This window comes from Atractosteus spatula (assembly GCF_055471065.1).
Source record: "Atractosteus spatula isolate fAtrSpa1 chromosome 17 unlocalized genomic scaffold, fAtrSpa1.hap1 SUPER_17_unloc_3, whole genome shotgun sequence".
In the NCBI taxonomy this organism is placed as follows: domain Eukaryota; kingdom Metazoa; phylum Chordata; class Actinopteri; order Semionotiformes; family Lepisosteidae; genus Atractosteus; species Atractosteus spatula.
In genome coordinates this window covers 30,943-43,291 of record NW_028296635.1, presented here as the reverse complement: position 1 = coordinate 43,291, position 12,349 = coordinate 30,943, and the positions used below count along the sequence as shown (strand labels likewise).

The 12,349-nt window shown below is 40.5% G+C and overlaps 4 non-coding genes across 4 annotated transcripts; all 4 read left to right on the top strand.

The window, feature by feature from the left end:
* The first annotated feature begins 2,812 nt into the window (after positions 1-2,812).
* Positions 2,813-2,883, top strand: trnag-gcc (transfer RNA glycine (anticodon GCC)). The gene has a single exon. It is a non-coding gene; the product is annotated as a tRNA-Gly (tRNA).
* Positions 2,884-3,441: 558 nt separating this feature from the next.
* On the top strand, positions 3,442-3,515 carry trnai-aau (transfer RNA isoleucine (anticodon AAU)). Its single transcript has one exon. It is a non-coding gene; the product is annotated as a tRNA-Ile (tRNA).
* Positions 3,516-11,195: 7,680 nt separating this feature from the next.
* Positions 11,196-11,266, top strand: trnag-gcc (transfer RNA glycine (anticodon GCC)). Its single transcript has one exon. It is a non-coding gene; the product is annotated as a tRNA-Gly (tRNA).
* Positions 11,267-11,824: 558 nt separating this feature from the next.
* trnai-aau (transfer RNA isoleucine (anticodon AAU)) lies at positions 11,825-11,898 on the top strand. Its single transcript has one exon. It is a non-coding gene; the product is annotated as a tRNA-Ile (tRNA).
* The last annotated feature ends 451 nt before the right edge of the window (positions 11,899-12,349 follow it).

Below are 12,349 nucleotides of genomic sequence, written 5' to 3'. Positions count from 1 at the left end.
ACTTAATGTATATTTGAACAATGAAAATATATTTTTACAAGATGCGGGGGAAAGTGCAACAGCTTATTACAGTGCTAAATTTAATATTATTGATTGCTAATAGTTTATGCTAACACCTAACTTTCTTAATTAGATGTATTTAAAACAGTGAACTAAGTGTAACATACTATTCAGAAATACAATCGAAAATAGTTTTGTGGTGTTTGTATGGATGAAACGTTTCTAAAATGTATAACGTAACAAAATTAAAGACGATTAAAATCTGTAATCTTTCCACTTGTAATGTCATTAGACAGAACAACACGTTTCTGGTTTGTTTTAATTAGTATTAGTTAGTAGTTAGTAGTTTTAATTTAATTAGTTTTGCAATTCGCACTGATTCCATTGCGAAGATATGGACTTAAGAATATTCGTGCCTGGTCAAAAAATGGCATTAAGCACTTAAAATTAATATGGTTAATAATAGTAAACTGTAACATGCTGTAACAAGATCGGTTAAACTGCGAAGAAAATGCTTTCAGAGAAAATGTTTCAGATGTGAAGAACATAGATCTCCAATGCAATTTCAACCAAACCTGTTCCCACACACCCTGGCCCCACTACCATTAGAATATACACAAAGCACTGAAATCTTTCGAGCTAATGATCAGGTGACCCGAGAGAGAGCGAGAGAAACACCAAGGGGTGCGGAACCACGGAACTATTTACATGGAAAACGGGCGATCTCCCCAGACTGTCCGCCCGTTTCACTGTTACCTGGATACCTCTTTATTTCGAACTCACTAACACTGATTTTTAGTTTAGAAGGATTCAAGTAGGGTTTTAGATGAAAGGCAGCGACCTTAATCAAGCCCAAATCATAATTGAACCCATTCAGAGCCTACATTACATTTTAGCGTTTCATTCTGAGCAGAAGACCCTCACACCTGAAGAAGGCTTGCGTTTTCTCTCTTCTCTTTTAAGCATGTGTACAATGTGTAATACAATTACAATGTGTAATTACAATGCTGTAATACAATTTGAATCGTATGAGGGTGGGGGGGAGGTGTCTTTCGCTGGAAATCTCGCCTGCTTCTACTTTACGAGTACAACCCCCTCTCTGCCGGAGTGCTGGCTGTGACGAATTAAACCGGTTTCACAGGTTTCAATCACAGACCATGTGACATGGGAGTCAGGAAACTAACACACAGCGCCACCGGATTTGATAACACTATAAAAACGCTATAAAATAATGTGACTAGGCACAGAACAAGTTTACAGCACAGTACAATAATAAATGCTGACCATGACTTTAGAAGCATAAATTGCCTTACACTCAATTTAAACACAAGCTGTCTTTAGCCCTCTAAGCTGGTTCATACAGAAATGTAGAGATCCAAGCTCAGAACACACAGCTTCATAAGCGAAAACATATGCAGGACAACTAGAGAAGACGTTTTACAGAGGATGGATTTTTAGAAACATCCCATCAGTGACATCACTGAAGTCAACTCCTAGGTACTGTAACTGTCGTGTGGATAGTTTCACAAGAATCAGACAAAGGTTTAAGCATCGCTTGTTCTAGATAAAACTGCAAAAAAAAACAACAACAACCCATAATGTACTTCTTTGCGGCTCTGTTTGCCCAAATCATATATTCACAACGTGAAATCTAGAAAATAATATTACGTAACCAAAATCCGCAATATGGAAACAGAACCTGTGTAATTGTTGATAGATGATGTACTCGTAACATTTTTTCAAGACGAACTACAACATTTAAAAAATGACTTGTATGTACTTGATATCTCTAATCAATCCACGGGTCCCAGCACAAAAACGAAACTAAAACGCATACCGTTTCGCGCTTCTTATTAGTTGCTCAAAAGTAATTTGACCGTATGAAATGCATAATATAAACCTAGAAACATATACGTGAGCAGTACTTAAGCACTGTAGTATCGGTGTTAAGACATACCTCTCAAATACTGTAAATCAAGTTAAAAATATCTCAAGACCGATTCTGGTCATAATGAAACCATGTTTCGTGTATGTTTTCTTTAAAGTACCAAGACCAGCCATATACTGTATGTTTATGTTCCAAAATTAATATCGTTTATGGCCTTCACACGCGTTGCAGTATGCTCCTATTCTTTTTATGCTCAGCTACTAAGATTTCCCTTCAGTGGTAAAATTAGATATGAATATTCAATACTTAAACGGGCACAGTTAAGACATTAAATATACATATACATACTGTATACAGTACAGTTTTCATACGGTAATATGTTTATGTTCCTAAATCAATCTCTTTTATGAGCATGTGAAAGGCATGGTGAATCGATTCTCAAAAATTACTGTACTTTGCATGATTGGAAACAAATGCGTGATTGCGAAATGCTGTAGTGTTACTTTTACAAAGACGGTCGATGAAAAAAAGAATGTTGACCAGGGCAATACTTTGAGTTTACACTTACAGCTTGTCCAAGGTCATTCATTATTAATACTATTAGTAATATCTTCGTTAAAGACTTTGATGGCCACAGCTCAAACATGAGAGGTTGAGCTTTATTAGCTCCACCTTGCGGAAATTCCGGATACTATTATTTTGCTTGTCGTATTATAGGAGAATTTACGGTAACTCGCGGTATTTACCGGCAAAATAATGCGGTATCGCCCGTGCATTTTGAATGGCTGCATCTGTAGGCTGCCAAAAGTCTCAGAAACCAAATTTTGATAGCAGAAAATTCTCACTCGTCCAGAAGTTCCCTTGGGACCCAACATCCAGCACAGAGTGGTAAAAAAGTGTCTTTTTTGGAGACCCTTACAGCGTGCATTGGTGGTTCAGTGGTAGAATTCTCGCCTGCCACGCGGGAGGCCCGGGTTCGATTCCCGGCCAATGCAGTGTCTTTTGCAGCGAGCGGCTCCATCACTTGCATCCCCTTTCAACTCGCAACTGAAAACCCTCTGAAGCTTAGAAGCTGTGAGCCAGGTCAGTACCCGGATGAGGGTGACCTACAGGGAAAAGCAAAGCTTACAGCTGGAAGCGGTGTTAATGGAGCCAGCGGTGGGGCACTCACCCTGAGGTCTGTGCGGGTCCCAATGCCCCAGTATAGTGACGGAGACGCTGTGTTGTAAAAAGGCGCCGTCTTTTGGATGAGATGTAAATCCGAGGTCATAGCTCTCTGTGGTCATTAAAAGTGACCACCAAAACCTTTGACAAAAGCTCTTGGTAATTGATGGTCTTCAATAATGCTTCTCCTTTAGGTACATTTGAAATCAGCTGAAAAATGCTGTGAAATGGGGGGGCACTTCAGGCCAGTGTAGGATTTGGGATACAAGAACCATTAAACAGCACGAGAAAGCCCGTACACTGAATCGCAGGGCTTCCTATTCAAAGAAGGACAGAAGAAATTTCTCTCAATTCCATTTTTTGCAGCACAGCGAAGACAGCGGGCACGAGGCCTGTTAGCTCAGTTGGTTAGAGCGTGGTGCTAATAACGCCAAGGTCGCGGGTTCGATCCCCGTTCGGGCCAGGCAGTCTCCTCCGCTCTTGCCAAAACCCGTTACTGTGGTGAGATCGGTGGTTTTGCAAAGACGCCACATACTGCCGACAGACGAGAGTGTTGCGGGAGAAGAGAGAAGTGATGGAAGATTGAAGAGTGTCCTAGGTGGAGCCAAAATGAAGTGTCACAATTGCCTAGGGGAGGATTTCAAATGTTTAAGATGGTAAAAATAACCGGAAGTGATCCCCCAGTCCGGCGCAGTCTGACGTACTTCTGTCATATAAAGTGAAACTAGATGTCGAACTGGAGCCTCACCATTTGCATAAGTGAGGCTCTAGTTATACATCTAGTTTCACTTTAAATGACAAAACTGAAGAGACTTAAAAGAGCTGGAGAGGATTTCTTACAACTTTTGAGCCGGCACAGTTTTCGAAAATGTTTTCTTCACGCTGCACTGTACAACACAGACAGCCAAGAGTCTCCAAAACAAAACGAATTGACAGAAAAGTCCCACTCGTCCTAAAGTTCCCAAAATCCAGAACTGAGCGTAAACAAAGTGTTCAAGTAGCGTGGGAATGCTACCCCTAATCCTAGCTGGAGTTTGAGCGTCTGGTTCAGAGTTTGCTCAAGAGTTTACCTTTCACAGATGCGCAAAGATGAATGTTGAGGGTGCACGCTTCAAGGCGCCTTACAGTGCAGGGAGTGATTAGAGACGATTCGTGACGTGTGCTCGTTCCCATATACCGTACGCCCCGGGTTGCAGTGCTAGGATGACGTCCAATACCGCTTCGGCACGTAACGGCATTATATTCAAGTGCAGGACGTGAGGGTTTTATTTTGTTCGTTTTGTTCTGCTCTGCTTTGCTTTGTTTTGCTTTCCATGGCGTTCGTAAGAGGGTCAATAAAAAGGCGATTCCTGCGGCTAACACGAATGTAAGAGCTATTTCAAGTGCGGCTTCTAAAATGCTTGTAGACATTTGTCTGTTGTTGATTGTTTTTTTGGGTCTAACAAAGTGCCATTTTCCTGTCCGGACGGGGAGACTATATCATTCCCACATGAAGCAACCCTTAATTCCTCTGAGGTGTGTCTGTCTGCAAGGCTTGTATTTTGGAAAGGTTTTTTTTTTAATGGAGATCGACTTTGAAAAAGGTTTCCGCCGCCGCGTCGCGATCCATGTGAGATTGTAGCAAGAACGCAACAACTGCGGCGCTCGCTGTAGTTGTGGCCGAGTGTTTAAGGCGATGGACTAGAAATCCATTGGGGTCTCCCCGCGCAGGTTCGAATCCTGCCGACTACGGTGTCCTCCTCACGTCGTCGTGTGCCGGCGCAAGCAAGGAAAAGTGCCTTTCTGCTTTTCCTGGTGGTTTTAAAACGCGAGATCGCTTGTACCCGCTGCCTTGGAAAGAAATGTCTACATGTTTACTTGCACATTGTCTATTGTTTGTTTGTACATTGTCTTGATGCACTGTTTGCACTTTGTCTTGTTTTTTACACTTGTTTTACAATCGAGAGACCTTCTGTAAGTAAGAATTCCATTGTACCAGTACCGGTTACATATGGCAATAAAGTTCAAGTTCAAATGCTTCAGCGTCTGCAAACGGCATTTTGCAGCTGGAAGCAGATGGCGACGCTTTTTGCGGTCGCGTGTCTTGTGCCCCATTTCCGGCCTTTAACATCGAATCAATAAAGCTGTTAGAACCGACACCATAGGTGCTTTTCTTACAACTTTTGATCTGACTCGGAATGCAATTTCGGAATGCAATTCCTGAACACTGCGAGAGACAACCTACAGATGCAGCCATTCAAAATGAGCGGTAAAAACCCGTGGTACAGTAACCAACCCGCAGGGCATCGTAGGGCACCGCGGTAAGTGATTGGCTGGCCAAAATGACTGACAGGGGCACTCGTGGTGCATTGGTTGGTAGTGAAAAGATTTAATCATTTAATGTCTTTACTGTGCACATTTCAATCCGCTTAGTTTTGAATATTTATATGGAATTTTACCACTAAAGGGAAATTTTAGTAGCTGAGCATAAAAAGAAGAGGAGCATAACGCATCTGAAGGTCATAAACGATATTAATTTAGGAACATAAACATTACTGTATGTACATAAACTGTACTGTGTATGGCTGGTCTTGATAGTTTAAAGAAAAAATACACACCAGTCTTCCATTTCTCCCTAAACATTTTAAGCATGAAAGTTTTATGAAACGGTACCCAAATATGTGATTGCTGTATAGAATGAATTTTAATTTTTAAAAATGATTTAACACGAAAATTAAGCTGTTTACATCTTCCGCCTGAGAACAGTCACCCGTTGCTTCCCAACGCAGAAACACAGCCACTAACTAGCAAAGAGAGGACATTAGCTAGCCAATATGATAAAGAAATAAATGATTATTTTGTTTATTTCTTTTGCACATTTATTTGAACATTTCCATCGATTGTACAAGCACTTGGAAACTGTCCAATCCCTAGTTCATCAAGCATTTACCGGTCTGGTGCCGGTCTGTGTCTTCTAGGATATAATGCCAGCGAACTCTTGTTTTTATGTCCACTATACCTACGCTGGGCAAACGTTCCGAGGTCAAATTCTTCCAGCACGGGGGTACCTTTAAAGCGGAGACGACGGCACCGAAATTTTTTGGCGCGCCTTCTCTTTAAAGCCCTGGCCAAATATGAAGACAGTACGTACAGTTATAATTCAAACGGAATTAAAAACTACACATCCCAGTTACCATGGTGGTGCTTGTGATCATTGCGTTTAACCAACGAAACAGGGCGAAAAATCAGTCACATGACTTTGGGGCAGAGTTTCGAAAGCTTAACCTATCAGCAACAAAGCGAAATTTACACGATAGGCTACCTCAAACTGTCAGTTACACGACTGTGTATGTCGCTTAAGCCACTCCTATTTGGCATTTTAGTTATGGAGGCGAGAAGACGCCCCCCCCCCCCCCCACCTCTGGGTGTCTGATTTGCCGCCATCTTTAACTGTTCGGTGTCCGAATCGGAGTAGCTACGCGTCCGAAATAAAGTTAATCCCAACTACAAAACATATATTTTTGTGGTAAGAAGGCGCAAAACATCAGTATTTACTGCTATTAATTACTGTACGATTTATAGTTGAAATCTGAGCCTAGATATAAAGTTAGATATAAAGTTAAAATCTCGACAAAGCAATGTAGGAAATACAGAGAAAATAAATCCTTTCTGACATCTAAAATCAGTTTCGATCAAGGTCTCTAAAACGAACAAGAAAAAGAGGATTTTCGGAGGGCAATTACGCTGTGTTTATATAGAATAACTGATTTATGAGCAATCTAATTTCTTGTTCGTTTAAAACAGTGAAATGTCAGCTGCAAAAGATCGCACCAGAAACAGCACTCTCTCTGCTTGTCATAGACGTTCAGGAAAGGCTGAATGAAGTCATGTCAAGTACAATAATTCGGTGATCAATAATAACAGTTGTAGGACAGTATATAAGGAGGATAAGGATTTTGAAGTTGACTCGAAATCTGATAGGTAACCAGTGCAAGGACTTGAAAACAGGTGTAATGCATCCCTGATAGGATTCTTGCTGTCATATTCTGAACATATTGAAGATTGCTCAGTGTGGATTTAATTTCCCCAGTGAACAGGATGTGCATTTATTGATTCTAGAAAAAAAGCCTTTCTTGATTTCTCTAGTTCACTTTAAAATAAACTATTATTCCACAATGCAGAGTATTACATGGCCAGTATTTACACATGATATTTGTGATTTAAAGAAATTAACACAAGCAGCTTTTGGAGATTTAAGTGTTGGCTGAGTTATTGCAGGATAAAAGACTAGAGATGTTGGCAAGAAGAAGATAATTTGGGGAAAGCTGAGGAATACACTTATAACAAGAACACTTCCTATTGGGGTTAGGCATACTTTTGATGAAGATGAAGTTAACAGACTAAATGTTTACATAGATACTGAAATAAGGATTGTATTTTAGATTATGTGTAGTTGCTGGCATTGAACTGTGTGTTGGATGCACATGAATTGAAGGAATGGGCAAACATAGCTGATGCGGATCCACAGAGCCAGCATATTAAGATGTTTATAATTAGAGGCAATTTGTTTAAATAACTAGGTATGGATACTGATGTGCAAGAGAGGTGGAAAGGCTGTTTCCTTAAGCCAGCACTATAAAATATTTTATTCTCAGTGAGATGCTGCCATTTCATCGTGGGTTTCTAACACTGTGTATAGTTCCATCCACACAGTGCCTTTACTTCCATCCATTTCTAATCTCTTTATCCAGTACAGAGGATTTGGAGCCTATCCCAGTAAGCAACGGACACAAGGCAGAATACACCCTGGACGTAGCGCCAGTCCATCACAGGACAGACAGACACAAACACACACACACCAGGGCCAGTTTTCCCATAAACCAATTAGCTTACCAGTATGTTTTGGAGTGCGAGAGGGAGTCATATCACACATATGGAGAAAAACCATGTAACCCAGAGAGAACATGTAAACCCCACACACACAGGATGGCAGGAATTGAACCTAGGACCCCAGTGCTGCAAGATAGCAATGCTAACCACTTCGCCACCATTATAAATGGATGGATATCTTAGTTATCTTTCTAGTTCACAGGTTTGCATGCATAATTTAATTTTGAAAGCCACTGAGACATCAGGTACTACTGTTGTATTTATGAAAAAGAAACAAAACAAAAAACATACTAACAACTGTGCCATCCTACTCCTTAGTTAATACATTTTATTATTCATAAACAGTTAACATTGTTAGCAAAATATTTTGAATTATATTTAACCCTATTTTTTCTTTAGTTTTGTATTTAACTTATTATATGATAGTCAGACTTAATGTATATTTGAACAATGAAAATATATTTTTACAAGATGCGGGGGAAAGTGCAACAGCTTATTACAGTGCTAAATTTAATATTATTGATTGCTAATAGTTTATGCTAACACCTAACTTTCTTAATTAGATGTATTTAAAACAGTGAACTAAGTGTAACATACTATTCAGAAATACAATCGAAAATAGTTTTGTGGTGTTTGTATGGATGAAACGTTTCTAAAATGTATAACGTAACAAAATTAAAGACGATTAAAATCTGTAATCTTTCCACTTGTAATGTCATTAGACAGAACAACACGTTTCTGGTTTGTTTTAATTAGTATTAGTTAGTAGTTAGTAGTTTTAATTTAATTAGTTTTGCAATTCGCACTGATTCCCTTGCGAAGATATGGACTTAAGAATATTCGTGCCTGGTCAAAAAATGGCATTAAGCACTTAAAATTAATATGGTTAATAATAGTAAACTGTAACATGCTGTAACAAGATCGGTTAAACTGCGAAGAAAATGCTTTCAGAGAAAATGTTTCAGGTGTGAAGAACATAGATCTCCAATGCAATTTCAACCAAACCTGTTCCCACACACCCTGGCCCCACTACCATTAGAATATACACAAAGCACTGAAATCTTTCGAGCTAATGATCAGGTGACCCGAGAGAGAGCGAGAGAAACACCAAGGGGTGCGGAACCAGGGAACTATTTACATGGAAAACGGGCGATCTCCCCAGACTGTCCGCCCGTTTCACTGTTACCTGGATACCTCTTTATTTCGAACTCACTAACACTGATTTTTAGTTTAGAAGGATTCAAGTAGGGTTTTAGATGAAAGGCAGCGACCTTAATCAAGCCCAAATCATAATTGAACCCATTCAGAGCCTACATTACATTTTAGCGTTTCATTCTGAGCAGAAGACCCTCACACCTGAAGAAGGCTTGCGTTTTCTCTCTTCTCTTTTAAGCATGTGTACAATGTGTAATACAATTACAATGTGTAATTACAATGCTGTAATACAATTTGAATCGTATGAGGGTGGGGGGGAGGTGTCTTTCGCTGGAAATCTCGCCTGCTTCTACTTTACGAGTACAACCCCCTCTCTGCCGGAGTGCTGGCTGTGACGAATTAAACCGGTTTCACAGGTTTCAATCACAGACCATGTGACATGGGAGTCAGGAAACTAACACACAGCGCCACCGGATTTGATAACACTATAAAAACGCTATAAAATAATGTGACTAGGCACAGAACAAGTTTACAGCACAGTACAATAATAAATGCTGACCATGACTTTAGAAGCATAAATTGCCTTACACTCAATTTAAACACAAGCTGTCTTTAGCCCTCTAAGCTGGTTCATACAGAAATGTAGAGATCCAGGCTCAGAACACACAGCTTCATTAGCGAAAACATATGCAGGACAACTAGAGAAGACGTTTTACAGAGGATGGATTTTTAGAAACATCCCATCAGTGACATCACTGAAGTCAACTCCTAGGTACTGTAACTGTCATGTGGATAGTTTCACAAGAATCAGACAAAGGTTTAAGCATCGCTTGTTCTAGATAAAACTGCAAAAAAAAAACAACAACAACCCATAATGTACTTCTTTGCGGCTCTGTTTGCCCAAATCATATATTCACAACGTGAAATCTAGAAAATAATATTACGTAACCAAAATCCGCAATATGGAAACAGAACCTGTGTAATTGTTGATAGATGATGTACTCGTAACATTTTTTCAAGACGAACTACAACATTTAAAAAATGACTTGTATGTACTTGATATCTCTAATCAATCCACGGGTCCCAGCACAAAAACGAAACTAAAACGCATACCGTTTCGCGCTTCTTATTAGTTGCTCAAAAGTAATTTGACCGTATGAAATGCATAATATAAACCTAGAAACATATACGTGAGCAGTACTTAAGCACTGTAGTATCGGTGTTAAGACATACCTCTCAAATACTGTAAATCAAGTTAAAAATATCTCAAGACCGATTCTGGTCATAATGAAACCATGTTTCGTGTATGTTTTCTTTAAAGTACCAAGACCAGCCATATACTGTATGTTTATGTTCCAAAATTAATATCGTTTATGGCCTTCACACGCGTTGCAGTATGCTCCTATTCTTTTTATGCTCAGCTACTAAGATTTCCCTTCAGTGGTAAAATTAGATATGAATATTCAATACTTAAACGGGCACAGTTAAGACATTAAATATACATATACATACTGTATACAGTACAGTTTTCATACGGTAATATGTTTATGTTCCTAAATCAATCTCTTTTATGAGCATGTGAAAGGCATGGTGAATCGATTCTCAAAAATTACTGTACTTTGCATGATTGGAAACAAATGCGTGATTGCGAAATGCTGTAGTGTTACTTTTACAAAGACGGTCGATGAAAGAAAGAATGTTGACCAGGGCAATACTTTGAGTTTACACTTACAGCTTGTCCAAGGTCATTCATTATTAATACTATTAGTAATATCTTCGTTAAAGACTTTGATGGCCACAGCTCAAACATGAGAGGTTGAGCTTTATTAGCTCCACCTTGCGGAAATTCCGGATACTATTATTTTGCTTGTCGTATTATAGGAGAATTTACGGTAACTCGCGGTATTTACCGGTAGCTTGCGGTAGACTGCGTACAGCGTACCGCAAAATAATGCGGTATCGCCCGTGCATTTTGAATGGCTGCATCTGTAGGCTGCCAAAAGTCTCCGAAACCAAATTTTGATAGCAGAAAATTCTCACTCGTCCAGAAGTTCCCTTGGGACCCAACATCCAGCACAGAGTGGTAAAAAAGCGTCTTTTTTGGAGACCCTTACAGCGTGCATTGGTGGTTCAGTGGTAGAATTCTCGCCTGCCACGCGGGAGGCCCGGGTTCGATTCCCGGCCAATGCAGTGGCTTTTGCAGCGAGCGGCTCCATCACTTGCATCCCCTTTCAACTCGCAACTGAAAACCCTCTGAAGCTTAGAAGCTGTGAGCCAGGTCAGTACCCGGATGAGGGTGACCTACAGGGAAAAGCAAAGCTTACAGCTGGAAGCGGTGTTAATGGAGCCAGCGGTGGGGCACTCACCCTGAGGTCTGTGCGGGTCCCAATGCCCCAGTATAGTGACGGAGACGCTGTGTGGTAAAAAGGCGCCGTCTTTTGGATGAGATGTAAATCCGAGGTCATAGCTCTCTGTGGTCATTAAAAGTGACCACCAAAACCTTTGACAAAAGCTCTTGGTAATTGATGGTCTTCAATAATGCTTCTCCTTTAGGTACATTTGAAATCAGCTGAAAAATGCTGTGAAATGGGGGGGCACTTCAGGCCAGTGTAGGATTTGGGATACAAGAACCATTAAACAGCACGAGAAAGCCCGTACACTGAATCGCAGGGCTTTCTATTCAAAGAAGGACAAAAGAAATTTCTCTGAATTCCATTTTTTGCAGCACAGCGAAGACAGCGGGCACGAGGCCTGTTAGCTCAGTTGGTTAGAGCGTGGTGCTAATAACGCCAAGGTCGCGGGTTCGATCCCCGTTCGGGCCAGGCAGTCTCCTCCGCTCTTGCCAAAACCTGTTACTGTGGTGAGATCGGTGGTTTTGCAAAGACGCCACATACTGCCGACAGACGAGAGTGTTGCGGGAGAAGAGAGAAGTGATGGAAGATTGAAGAGTGTCGTAGGTGGAGCCAAGATGAAGTGTCACAATTGCCTAGGGGAGGATTTCAAATGTTTAAGATGGTAAAAATAACCGGAAGTGATCCCCCAGTCCAGCGCAGTCTGACGTACTTCTGTCATATAAAGTGAAACTAGATGTCGAACTGGAGCCTCACCATTTGCATAAGTGAGGCTCCAGTTATACATCTAGTTTCACTTTAAATGACAAAACTGAAGAGACTTAAAAGAGCTGGAGAGGATTTCTTACAACTTTTGAGCCGGCACAGTTTTCGAAAACGTTTTCTTCACGCTGCACTGTACAACACAGACAGCCAAGAGTCT